This window comes from Oryctolagus cuniculus, chromosome 2 (genome assembly GCF_964237555.1).
Source record: "Oryctolagus cuniculus chromosome 2, mOryCun1.1, whole genome shotgun sequence".
Taxonomy (NCBI): domain Eukaryota; kingdom Metazoa; phylum Chordata; class Mammalia; order Lagomorpha; family Leporidae; genus Oryctolagus; species Oryctolagus cuniculus.
Window position 1 is genome coordinate 134,195,427 of NC_091433.1, and position 13,495 is coordinate 134,208,921.

The following is a 13,495-nucleotide window of genomic DNA, read 5'->3' on the forward strand; positions in this document are numbered from 1 at the left end:
TTCTAAACCGTGTGGTCTCTGAATATACAGCTAGTTTCTAGAAGGGGTGGAAATTGGGCAGAAAGTGCCTCTTCTTCCTCCACTTTCCCCCATTGCAATAAATCAGGTGTCCTGCTGCTCAAACCAGAAACCCACGACACATATGTACAAGCCTGTCCCATTCCATATCCAAAATTTGTCCCATATTTTTCCTCTCCTCCTCGCTTTCACTGCTCACCTGGGCTGTAACCGTATCACCCTAACTTTGCTCCAACCTTCCCCACTTCTTTCCATGTTTACATATAGCAGCCAACATGATCATTTAAAATACTACATTATGTCGTTTGTTACATAAAACATAGCTTTCTATCAGATCTCAGATCAGAACGCTTTGCCAGTGTTTCTGTTGTGTGACCTGGTCCTTACCTGTCTCTTCCTCCTCTCTTTATTCCTTGTGGCTCCTCACCTGACGCTCATCCTGCAGCCCCTTGGCTGTGCAATGCTCTCCCACCTCCATGCCTTTGAGCACACCTCTTTCTGGGGTACTTGCTCCCATACCCTTCGCAATGCTGACCCTTTCTCATCTTTCAAGTGGGGTGCCCAACCATTCCCACTTGCCTGAGAGCTGGAAGATCCCAAGGATGCTGGATTTTGAAATTCCAGAAATTCCTGAGCAAACTGGGTCAAATTGATTAATACTTTCAAATCTCAGCTTAAGTTTTATTTCCTTAGTAAGACTTTCCTTTCTTGCTTTATCCAAAGCAGATTCCCCATCTGACCCCCATCATTCCTAATTTCAGCATCCTGTTCCCTTCACAGGAAAGACTTGAAAGTATTTTACTTTATGCATGTCTTACCTTGTTTTCTCTTTTTCTCCTTCTGTCATGTCTAAGTATCATGGAAGTGATGATGCCTGTCTTATTTGTTATAACGCCAGTGCTGGACACTGGGCCTGGAACCCAGATTTTTAGAAGGAAGGAAGGAAGGACAGATGGAATGAGGGAAGCAGACTATAAACCATTGAAAAAACATACCAAATGACTTACTTTTATTGAAGTATGGCATGGGAATGTAATCTCATACACATTTGTATAACATAAGAAATTTTATTTTAAAAAATAAAATATGGGAGGGGCCCACGCTATGGCTCAGTGGGTTAATCCTCCACCTGTGGTGCCAGCATCCCATATGGGCATCAGTTCTAGTCCCGGCTGCTCCTCTTCCAATCCAGCTCTTTGCTGTGACCTGGGAAAGCAGTGGAAGATGGCCCAGGTCCTTGGGCCCCTGCACCTGCATGGGAGATGAGGAAAAAGCACCTGGCTCCTGGCTTTGGCAAAGTGTTGTGCCTCTGTGTGGCTCATATAAATGACCAGACCCTCATCTCCAGGTTTTGGCAGGGGCAAATGATATTTAGCATGTTATTGCCTTTGAACCTTAGATCAATCCTATAACATGTAGTATTATTAAATGCCAGACATTTGAGGAAAACTCTTAGCATTTTGTATTTTTGCTGCCTTCTACCCTCCTCCCATTCAAAGTGGTACCCAGAAGCAGAGGGACTCATGGGATTTTTGTTCCAGAAGTCATGTGATAACTCTTCTTCAGTCTGCAATGCCAAACAGCCAAGTGTGTGGTCTTAAATCTACCAAGGTGAAGTTGGCTGATACTGTCCCTGGGCTTTGTGCTGGCACCCACGGCCGACGTACACCTGGCACATGTGTGGCTTCTCTAGGATATAGTTAAAGGGGTGAAGGGGGCTCTCGTGCTGATTGGTGTCCACTCATAGCTACTGCTTGGCCATTGACCCAAATATCTTCTAAGTCCATGCTGATCCATAACCAATCGGTCTCCCTTCAGTAACTACTATGAGGCAGTTTGCTTGGACCAGTGGCAGGCATGATGGCAAACTACCAGCTTTCGATATGAAGAGGAACGTGGAATCTAAATTAGAGCTACTGTCTTCCTGGTCATGGTCATCTCTCTTCCTGGCTGTGCCAGCTCACTCCATGTGCGTAGGGAGCTTCTGCACAGGAGTCACCTCTAGAATCTCAGACTGTGAGCAGGGGAAGCCACTCTCCCTTCTGTTTAGCTAACCCCTCCCACTCTCCAGGCCAAGCTGAGATGCACAATCACAACACAACATACTTCTCTCCCTCTGATTCCTTCGCCCTGGGTGTCCCAGAACCTCACAACCCAGTGGACAGATTTCGGTCATCACCGCCCCCTTCTGGGTCGAGCCTCATCACCCAACCACCCCAACAGAAGGGGCCACTTCTTTACATTGGCTCAGTACTCTGAGTTTCCAGTAAACCCTTTCTCATCAATGACTGGACTTGAAAGCTATTGTCTTGTGTCATTATCCAAAAGTGTCAAAAATGGGTTATTACCTCTGGCTCACTCTCACATTGCTTCTGAAACAGATGAGATCCTCCCCAAGGTGGTGGGAAATGGTCCTGTATTTGGCAACACACAATAGTACTTTTCTGTTATATTACATTTTCCTTGTTTGATTTGTTTGTCTTCAGTCTGGAACTAAATTCTCACACATTTTCTTACTCATTAACATGTCATTGTCCAGTCTTGTGTTTCTTGTTACAGCGTGCAGCAGAATTTAGCTTCAAACCCTTAAAGTTGAGGAGATACTGTTTTTACTCATAATGAAAACACTGGTCACAAATATAGACACTTCCAAATATGATTACAGTCTTTGCATGACGATTTGTGTGTCTAGGCTAACCTGGCACCTAGTGGTGTCTCCACAAATTTTTTGGAATGAATACTGATATTCATAAAAAGCTGATATTCATAAAAAGCTGCTCTCCCAAAATCACTTTCTTATGATCTTGTTCAGCAACTGCAGTTTAGTAACTCCAACTGTAGCAGTTTTTCCACACTGTCAACGTGAAGTTAGATGGTAAAAAGCATAATCTTAGTTCCTTGTCATGAATCTTGAAATCATAGAACTTTTAAAAACTCAGTCTTTAGCCTCCCAATTATAATTCAGACTGTGATTTCTATTTTTGGAAACTGACATCACTGTAGCGAAGTAGGTCAGATTATTGTTTGCCAGTTGTGTTTCCTCAAGACACGATTTCACTAGGAGTTAGCTGATGATATAACATGCTTATGTAACCACCTATGAATGCCCATGCAGAGTATTAGGAGTTAAATTTCAATCAAATGACCAAGTCTCTGATCCACTCTTGCAAACTATGTAAGGCAGGGCTTTTTAAAAATAGCACAAAATAAGTTAAGCTTTTTAAAAAAAATAAACATTTAAAAAAAATCTCTTCAACACTTTGCAGAACTAATTCAATTACTGCTACCACATTGTGTAGCAAATTTATTAGGCAAAGCCTAGAATTGTCCAAGAATTATTAACAATAAGACCATATGGAATTAATAGCACTACATCATGGTGTTTTCCTTAAAAAAAAAAAAAAAAAAAAAGGAAAGAAAGAAAAGAGCATTCTTGTATGTATTACATCCTTGTAAAAAGTGAGGTAAAGGGAAAAATTAGGAAATAAAATGAAATTCTTTTTTTTTTTAAAGATTTATTTATTTATTTGAAAGTCAGAGTTACACAGAGGAGAGGCAGAGAGAGAGGCCTTCCATCCAATGATTCACTCCCCAATTGGCCGCAACAGCTGGAGCTGTGCCAATCAGAAGCCAGGAGCTTCTTCCATGTCTCCCATGTGGGTGCAGGGGCCCAAGGACTTGGGCCATCCTCCACTGCTTTCCCAGGCCATAGCAGAGAGCTGGATCAGAAGTGGAGCAGCCAGGACTAGAACCGGCTCCCATATAAGATGCCGGCGCTTCAGGCCAGGGCGCTAACCCACTGAGCCACAGCGCCAGCTCCATAAGTGAAATTCTTAAGGAGAAAGGAGGAACCATTGATGTCCAGTGCTGCTGATAGGTTGAAAAATAGGATGATTGCAGCCATTGGCTCAGATGGCACACTGCTCCACCACCCTACTACTGCTTTCACCTTACCTTCAGGCCTCCTTTTTGTCTCCATCTCCCACTCTGCTTTTGCTATTCTGGCCTTTGTGAGGTTCCTCAAGCACACTCCCACCTCAAGGCTTTTGTACTTATTGTTCTATGTCTGGAATGTTCTCCTCACCTCCAGATGTCAGCATGGCTCCTTCTCTTTAGGTGTCTTTTCCAATGTCATCTTCTCTGAGAGGACATCCCTTACTCTCACTAAAACAGTGCCCATCAATGGCCATTGACCTTGATTTCTTTTTTATTTATTTATTTGAAAGTCAGAGTTACATAGAGAGAGGAAGAGACAGAGAGAGAGATCTTCCATCTACTAATTCACTCCCCAGATAGCCACAATGGCCTGGGCTGGACCAGGCCAAAACTAAGAGCCAGGAGCTTCTTCCAGGTCTCTCACATGAGTGGCAGGGGCCCAAGCATTTGGGTCATCTTCCACCGCTTTTCCCAGGCCATTAGCAGGAGCTGGATTGGAAGTGGAGCATGGGATTCGAATTGGCACCCTATGGGATGCTGACATTACAGGTAGCAGCTTTACCCCATATGCCACAACGTCGGTCCCAACCCTTGATTCTTTAGTCCTGTTGTCTAACTTGTACCACGTTATAGTTTATCCAGTTAACAAGAGTATAAACTGTCAGAACTGGCTAAAATAATGCCTAGCACCTAGTGGTTTCTCCACAAATTTTTTGGAATGAATAATAATTAAGTGAATGAAAAATAACTGACCAGAATATTTTAATATAGCTAGATACAACATGATTATTAACCTGCCTAGAAGGGTGAAAACTTAAACTTTGATTAAAATACATATTTCTAGGGGCTGGCACTGTGAGATAGAAGGTTAAGCCTCTGCCTGCAGTGCCAGATCCCATTTGGGTGCCAATTCAAGTTCCAGGGCTGCTCCACTTCCAATCCAGCTCCCTGCTAATGAGCCTGAGAAAGCAGCAGAATATGGTCCAAGTCCTTGGGCCCCTTCACCCAGGTGGGAGACCTGGAAGGAGCTCCTGGCTCCTTGCTTCAGCCTGGCACAGCCCTAGCCAGCTATTGCAGCCATTTGAGGAATGAACCAACAGATGGTTCTCTCTCTCTCTCTCTCTCTCTCTCTCTCTCCCTGTATGTCTGCCTTTCAAATAATAAATAAATCTTTTAAAAATACATATTTCTAGAATGTATAAGACAAATGTCTTGCAAACACCCTCCCCCTTTTATCTAACAAGGGGTAAATGGCTTCCAAGAGCATTCTCATCAGAGCTCGGTTATAGTTACTTTCCTATTTTTTCCTTTTCTCTGAGTACCCTCCAGTAAGAGCTGATCCTGAAGTTTCTGACTTCATTTGAATGAATTAAAAAATGTATGCTATATAAGCTTGTATTCACACACTAATTAATAGAAGAATCACCCAATAATGATGCCTAAGTAGTATGTCAAATGTTCTTCCATTTAAAATATTATTGTCTGTGTTAACTTTTTAATAAAATATATTTTATTCTGAAACTTACTTATGAACTAATTCTTTTATTGATTTTAGTACTTTAAGCTTTACAAAACCTTCAGGCTTTGAAAGAGAAAGTACACAAAGCACTCAGCCAATTAACATTTGTAGCCAGCATCTGAGTGTCCAAATTGAGTGGAAGAGATAAACACGCCCTCAAATGTGCACTCCATATGGACAGAGTTACAGACTTTACTGCAGTAGGAGGTTGAAATACATGAACCAAGTCAAATGAGGAGACATTGCAACTTTGCTGGCTCACTGGACAAAGACAGGAAATTTGGAGGCAAATGCAAATGAAGAAGAGAAATACAGAAAATGTGAGGAAAAGCATCAGTGAAGGTGCCTTCCAATTTCTGTCAAGCCAGTGGGCCCCATGAGAGCATTTCAGGCATGGAAAGCCAAGACACTGTGTAAAAAAATGACCTACATGAAGGATCTCTGTGAGTGAGATCCCAGTGGAAAGAATTGGCCATCAAAGAAGGAGGTACCTTTCTCTGAAGGGAGGAGAGAACTTCCACTTTGACTATGGCCCTGTCTAAATACTGTTGGAGTTTGTGGGCTCAAAAGGCTTCCATAGCCTTAGCAGCTCATGGCAAGAGCCTCGGGTGATCACTGACATCATAAATAAGAGTATCAATAGTTAAATCAACAACAGGAGTCACTGTGCACTTACTTCCCATGTAGGACCTCTGTCGCTAATGTGTTGTACTATGAGAATTAATGGTAAAACTTGTCTTCAAACAATAGTTTATACTTTGTGTGTCTGTATGGGTGCAAACTGTTGAAATCTTTACTTAGAATAGAGTTGGTCTTCTGTATATAAAGATAACTAAAAATGGATTTTTTTTTGATAGATGGAGTTAGACAGTGAAAGACAGAGGGAAAGATCTTCCTTCCATTGGTTCACCCCCTAAATGGCCACTATGGCCGTAGCTACGCCGATCCGAAGCCAGGAGTCAGGTGCTTCCTCCTGGTCTCCCACACAGGTACAGGAGCGCAAGCACTTGGGCCATCCTCCACTGCCTTCCCAGGCCACAGCAGAGAGCTGGACTGGAAGAGGAGCAACCAGGACTAGAATCCGGTGCCCATATGGGATGCTGGCACCACAGGCGGAGGATTAACCAAGTGAGCCACAGCACCGGCCCAAAAATGGATCATAAGAATGGTCTTGGAGAGGGAGTAGGAGGTGGGAAAAGAGGGGGTGTGGGAGGACGGGGTGGGTACTGTGGCCAAACAGGTTAAGGCCTCACTTAAGATGCCCACATCCTGTATCAGAGTGACAATGTAAGTCCTGGCTACTCCAGACTTCTGATCCAGCCTCCTGCTAATGCACCTGGGAAAGCAGTAGATGATGGCTCATGTACTTGAGTTTCTGTTACCCACATGGGAAACCTAGGTGGAGTTTTTGGCTCCTGGCTTGTGCCTGGCTCAGCCTTGGTTGTTGTGGGCATTTGGGAGTGAACCAGCAGAACAGGAACCAGCAGATGAAGTGCTCTTGCTCTCTCTACCTTTCAAATAGATAAATAAATCTTTAAAAGAGAGAGAGAGAGAGAGAGAAAAGAAAACATCTGGATAGGGACAAAATTAGAACAGGTGCATTAATGTACAATGATAGTCACATGAATTTGTGTGAAATATAGCAGATAACAAGAGAGTATTAATAATTTGAATTCCTTGTCTCTCATCTTCTAATTTTTTTTCTTACCTGCCTCAGAACAAATAGATGGGTGATCATTAGTCGATCGATCGATTGATAGATTGATAGATATATTTGAAAAGAAGGACACACAGAATGCACTAAAAAGTGTATACTATCTACCTAACACATGCAACATGGCATACTAAGTGTTTAAATAAACTTACTCATCATGATGGTAAACACTTAACATAGTGTTTCATCAGCATTCATCTGAATTTGTGGACATGCCACAACCAGAAAGAGGATGACGTCCAAATTGCTTAATCCCTACTCTAGAGTGGTTAGGAGAAGCTTATGCACAGATTTCCTGTTTATAGTTTCTGTTTGCAGCTGTGTTACTGCATCGGCAATTTCATTGGTGCTGTGGGCTTATATGATCAAGAGAAAAGGTACAACATCAAGTGAAAAGTGTAAGAGGCCCCACGAGAGCCTTGTATTCCATCCCACGACTGAGACTTTGGCTCTGCTGCTTCTAATCACCCTCATCCAAGTCTCCACATGTTGCTCCCCTTAGCGTGGACTTTGACTTCCATTCCCTGACCAGCAGCTCAGATTAGGGATTTGCCTTGTCCCCTCAGTCCTTTAGGGTTGCCCTCAGAACTGTGAAGTCTGGTGAGCACGCTCCAGAGAGCAGTCAATTCCTGAAGCCACCCAAAGACCTCTAAGCAGTTGTAGCTGTTACATTGCCTTGAAAGTTTGCATTGCTTAGTGACTTCTCACCCTGATAACAGTCCTAGTCTATAATGGCAGCTTTTTTTAAACATTCATTATAGATGGTCCAAGTGCTTGGGCTCCTGCACCTGTGTGGGAGACCCAGGAAGCTCCTGGCTCCTGGCCTCCGATTGGCACAGTTCCAGCCGTTGCAGCCATTTGGGGAGTAGGCCAGTTGATGGAGGATCTCTCTCTCTCTTTCTGCCTCTGCCTCTCTGTAACTCTGCCTTTCAAATAGTAAATAAATCTTTAAATACAATAAGATAAACATTCATTATGTGCCAGGAAATGTTGTAAGATATTTACATAGCTCTTTAAACCAATCCTTATGTTAACCCTACATACTATTACTCACATGGCTATTTTGCTGATAAAAAAACAGACTGGAGCCAGTGCTGTGGCACAGTATGTTAATCCACCACTTGTGATGCCATTATCCCATCCTGGAGTGCCTGTTCCAGTCCCAGCTGTGTGCTTTCAGTCCATCTGCCTACTAATGTGTCTGGATAGGTGGCCCGAGTCCTTGGGCCCCTGCCACCCACAAGAGATACCCAGGAGTTCTTGGCTCTTGTCTTTAGCCTGGCCCAGACTTGGACAATGAACCACAATGGAAGATCTCTTTATCTCTCTCTCTCTCTCTCTCTCTCTCTCTCTCTCTCTCGCTGAGTGTATGTGTGTGTATCTGTCTCACTCTCTCCCACCCAAGTAATTAATAAATATATAAAAAATAAATTTTTAAAAAAGCAAAGGAAACCACAGGCTAGGTTGAGTAATTGACTCACCAGAAAGGAGTGAGTCAGCTGCTAAACTGCCTCTCAGGAACTGCTCCCTGGGAAAGTCCAAACTTCTGAAAGGCCCTCCGAGTCATGATTCTGTTCCTTCTACTATTGTAACAGAACATAAGAATTTGGCACAGCAGTTAAGACACTTCTTCGGATGCCTGCATCCCATATCAGAGTGCCTGGGTTCGAGTCCCAGCTCCGCTCCCAATTCTAACTTGCTGCTGATGCGCACCCTGGGAGGCAGAAGGCGATGGCTCAAATAGTTGGGTCCCTGCCACCCTCATGAGAGACCTGAATTGAGTTCCCAGGTTCTGCTTCAGTCTAGCCTAACTGCAGCTGTTGCAGCCATTTGGGGAGTGCACTAGTGGATGGGAGATTCTCTCTCTCTGAAATAAATTTTTTAAAAAGAATATTTATTAAAACATGGCTGAACACAGTTCTCTTCACACATGTCGTTATTTTCCACTTCAAAAGCAAGTATATATTCTTTTCTAATATCAGAGAAACATAAATAGATATATATATTTAAAGATTTATTTATTCATTTGAAAGGCAGAGTTACAAAGAGAAAGGAAGAGAGGGGGAGAAAGAGTGATTTTCCATACACTGGTTCACTATTCAAATGGCTGCAACAGCCAGGGCTGGGCTAGGCCAAAGCCAGGAGCCTGGAACTCCATCTGAGCCTCCCACGTGGGTAACAGGGGCCCAAGGACCTGAGCCATCCTCTGTTGCTTTCCCAAATGCACTAGCAGGGAGCTGGATTGGAAGTGGAGCAGCCAGGGCTCAAACTGGTGCTCCAGTGGGATGTCAGATTAGCAGGCAGCAGCTTAATGCACTGTAATACAAGGCTGGCCCCAATAAAATATTAAAAAGCAAAATATTTCAAAATAATATTTAAGAAACATGCTCTGAACTTCAGCAGAAATAACAGTTCAGCAGAAATAACTCCATGGAAATTTTTAAAACGTCCTTCTCTAGAGCAGCACATCTTAGGCCCTCCTTGCACGTGATGTCAGCTAAGGATCTCATTACATTGTTGGAACCCCAGCTTCTGCCTTACTAACAGAGTCCTGGGGCTGCTGCTGCTGAGGGCCTGTGGGTGACACTTTTAGCAGTGCTTTTCACACCTCTGTGCTGTAGCAAACACACCCAGCATCTTGCCTACAACAGGAAGCTAACTCCTCAACTCCACCCAGTGCACTAAGGTCCTCCTGACCCATCCAGGCTTCCTGCCTGGATCCCACACAGCCCTTAACTAAACTTCCAATACACCCTTAAACTACTACTGGCAACTCCACACCAACCTGGGTGCTCAGCTCATTCCCCAGAGTTCTTCCTGCTTGAGTTTGGACCACTGAAGACTTCTGAATAAGGCAAAGGGCCTTTTTCACTCTTTGCACTACATGCTGTGCTCTACTCTCAACAGCATTTCTACAATGTCTGTCCCAAATCAGCTCTGTCCTCAAGCTCCCAAAGAATTCTCTCACCCAAATCTCCCCCATCTCTTACTTTAAAGAGATGTTAGAAGGCACCTTCCATCCTCTTTCTTCCACTCAACCTCTAAAGGACTCTTTCTAACCTGTTTTTATTCCCTTTTTCACATCAGCATGCCCTCCAGCTTTTCATGGTCCACCCTCCATCTGAGCCATTGAGTCAGTCCTGCTACACCTCCTCCCAAACCCTATTTCCTCATCTTCCTCTTCTCTCCAGCACATTCCTGCCCTCAATCTACAAACAATGAACATTTGCTAACATATTTTGTTCTCATCACTCCTCTGAACTCCACCTTTACTTAGATAACTCAAAACACATCACAGATAAGTAAACGAGACTCCTGACTCCTAGGCCTATCATAGCCCCAGGACTGTACCTTCCCCAATCTTCCCACCTCAGCAAATGGCTCCACTGTTTATCCAGTCACTCAGGATGAAAACCTAGGAGTCATCTTTCTCTTGTCATTCCCGTTATATACCCCCACATCATTTATCATGACCAATTGATGATTCTGCAACCAAAATATATCCCAAATCTGACCCTTTCCATTTGCAGTGCCACCTTTATTCCTAGAATGATTTATTTAGCAGCTTCAATTCTTGCCCTCTACAGTCCATTCTTCACAGAGCAACCAAAGGGAATCTGAAAGTTATAAATCTGATCATGTCACTCACTTCTTTGCTTAAAATCCAACATGATAGGGGCCTACGTTGTGGTGTGGCAAGTTAGGCCTCTACTTGTGATGATGGCATCCCATATGGGTGCTGGTTCAAGGCCCCCCCTGATGCACTTCTGATCCAGCTCCCTGCTAGTGTGCCTGGTAAGGCAATGGAGGATGGCCCAAATGTTTGGGCCTTTGAGCCCACGTGGGAGACCCAGAAGAAGTTCCAGGCTCCTGGCTTCTGCCTTGCACAGCCCCTGCTGTTGAGGCCATTTCTGGAGTGAACCAACAAATGGAGAATATCCTTCTCTCTTCCTCCTCCTCTTCCTCCTCTTCTTCTTCCTCTTCCTTCTCTTTCTGTGACTCTGCCTTTCAAAAAAAAAACTCCAACATTATGTCCCATAGCATTTAGAATAAAAGCCAACTCTTTTCCTTGTCCTATATCTCCTACTCCTTCCTCACCCCTACACGAATTTATCAAGAACCAAAGACACTGGCTGCCTTTGGTTCCTTGGACATGTGTTTAATGATGCCTCAGGATCTATGCATTTTCTATAAATAAATAGAGATACACTTATTGTGTCTTGTTTCATTTTCATTATAGCATTTTCAATATCTGAAATTGCCTTTTGTTGTTTATAGACTTTCTCTCCCACACTAGGATGCAAGCTCAAAAATAATGGTCTCTTATCTGCTTTACTCACCTAGCCGTGAGCAAGCACCTTCTGGGCTCTAATGAATATGGGCCTATTGAACAAACCAATGAATGGGTTACCCTATTGTGCCTGGAAGTTACAAGTCAATTCCCTATAATTCACTGTTAGAAACTTCTGGAGTTAACAGTCTACCACCATTCTTTCCCTTTTTCAGCACCCTTCCATATTTCCCCTCCCAGCCCAAATTCTAAAACTGTTGCCCTGAACATCACCATGGTGTTTTAAAGGCCAAGCACAACCCCTTCTTTTGAGGCCTTGGTCTCCTTAATCTTCATGTACTTGACTGTTGACCACTTCCCTTTTCTGGCAGAATCTCTCTTCTTCTTTGGCTTCTGAGGCGCATCTTTTGCAAACTGTATCTCCACCAACCCTTTTGCTCACTCCCCTTCCGTACCTGATCTCCACCCATGGTTCTTTCCACTTGTCCTCACGTAAATCTGTGTGCTTTTTTTTATTTTAATTTTTTTTTTGACAGGCAGAGTGGACAGTGAGAGAGAGAGACAGAGAGAAAGGTCTTCCTTTGCCGTTGGTTCACCCTCCAATGGCTGCCGTGGCTGGTGCGCCGCGGCCGGCGCACCACACTGATCTGAAGCCAGGAGCCAGGTGCTTCTCCTGGTCTCCCATGCGGGTGCAGGGCCCAAGCACTTGGGCCATCCTCCACTGCACTCCCGGGCCACAGCAGAGAGCTGTCCTGGAAGAGGGGCAACCGGGACAGAATCCGGCGCCCCAACCAGGACTAGAACCTGGTGTGCCAGCACCGAAGGTGGAGGATTAGCCTATTGAGCAGCGGCCACTGGCCACTGTGTGCTTTTTTTAAGTAAGCATTTTCTCTGTCAGCAAACATTTATCCTGGGACTTCAGCCCATGAATCTAAGCACATCTTTGTATCCCTATCCTCTCCTTAAATTCAAGCCCATGGATCACATAAACAAGACTAGTGTCTGCTAATACTAACCAATAGAATAAAAAAGGGAGAGAACGATCCAACATGGGAAGCGAGATACACAGCAGACTCATAGAATGGCTGAAGTCCTAAACAGCACTCTGGCCTCAGAATCAGCCCTAAAGGCATTTGGATCCGGCTGAAAAGCCCATGAGAGTATTTCAGGCATGGAAAGCCAAGACCCTCTGGAAAAAAAAAAAAAAAAAACACCTAAATGAAAGATCTCCGCGAGTGAGATCCCAGTGGAAACAACAGGTCTTTAAAGAAGGAGGTACCTTTCTCTGAAGGGAGGAGAGAACTTCCATTCTGACTATGACCTTGCCTAAATATGATCAGAGTCGGTGAACTCAAAAGGCTTCCATAGCCTTGACAACTCATGACAAGAGCCTAGGGTGATTACTGATGCCATAAACAAGAGTGTCAATTTGTTAAGTCAACAACAGGAGTCACTGTGCACTTACTCCTCATGTAGGATCTCTGTCCTTAATGTGCTGTACATTGAGATTTAATGCTATAACGAGTACTCAAACAGTATTTTTCACTTTGTGTTTCTATGTCGGTGCAAACTGTTGAAATCTTTACTTAATGTATACTAAACTGATCTTCTGTATATAAAGAGAATTGAAAATGAATCTTGATATGAATGGAAGGGGAGAGAGAGCAGAAAAGGGGAGGGTTGCGGGTGGGAGGGAAGTCATGGGGGGGGGAAGCCATTGTAATCTATAAGCTGTACTTTGGAAATTTATATTCATTAAATAAAAGTTAAAAAAATTTCAAACCCATGTCCAAACCCACCTTTCCATCCACTGGTTCACTTCCAAATGTGCCAATAGCCAGGGCTAAAGCTGGGAGCTGGGACTCAATCCAAGTCTCCCATTTGGGTGGCAGGACACAGGTAATTGAATCATTACCTGTTGCCACTCATGGTGCTTATTAGCAGGAAGCTGGAATAGAGAGGACTCAAACCTATGCACTCTTATATGAGTTGCAAGCATCCCAAGTGGTGTCCAAAC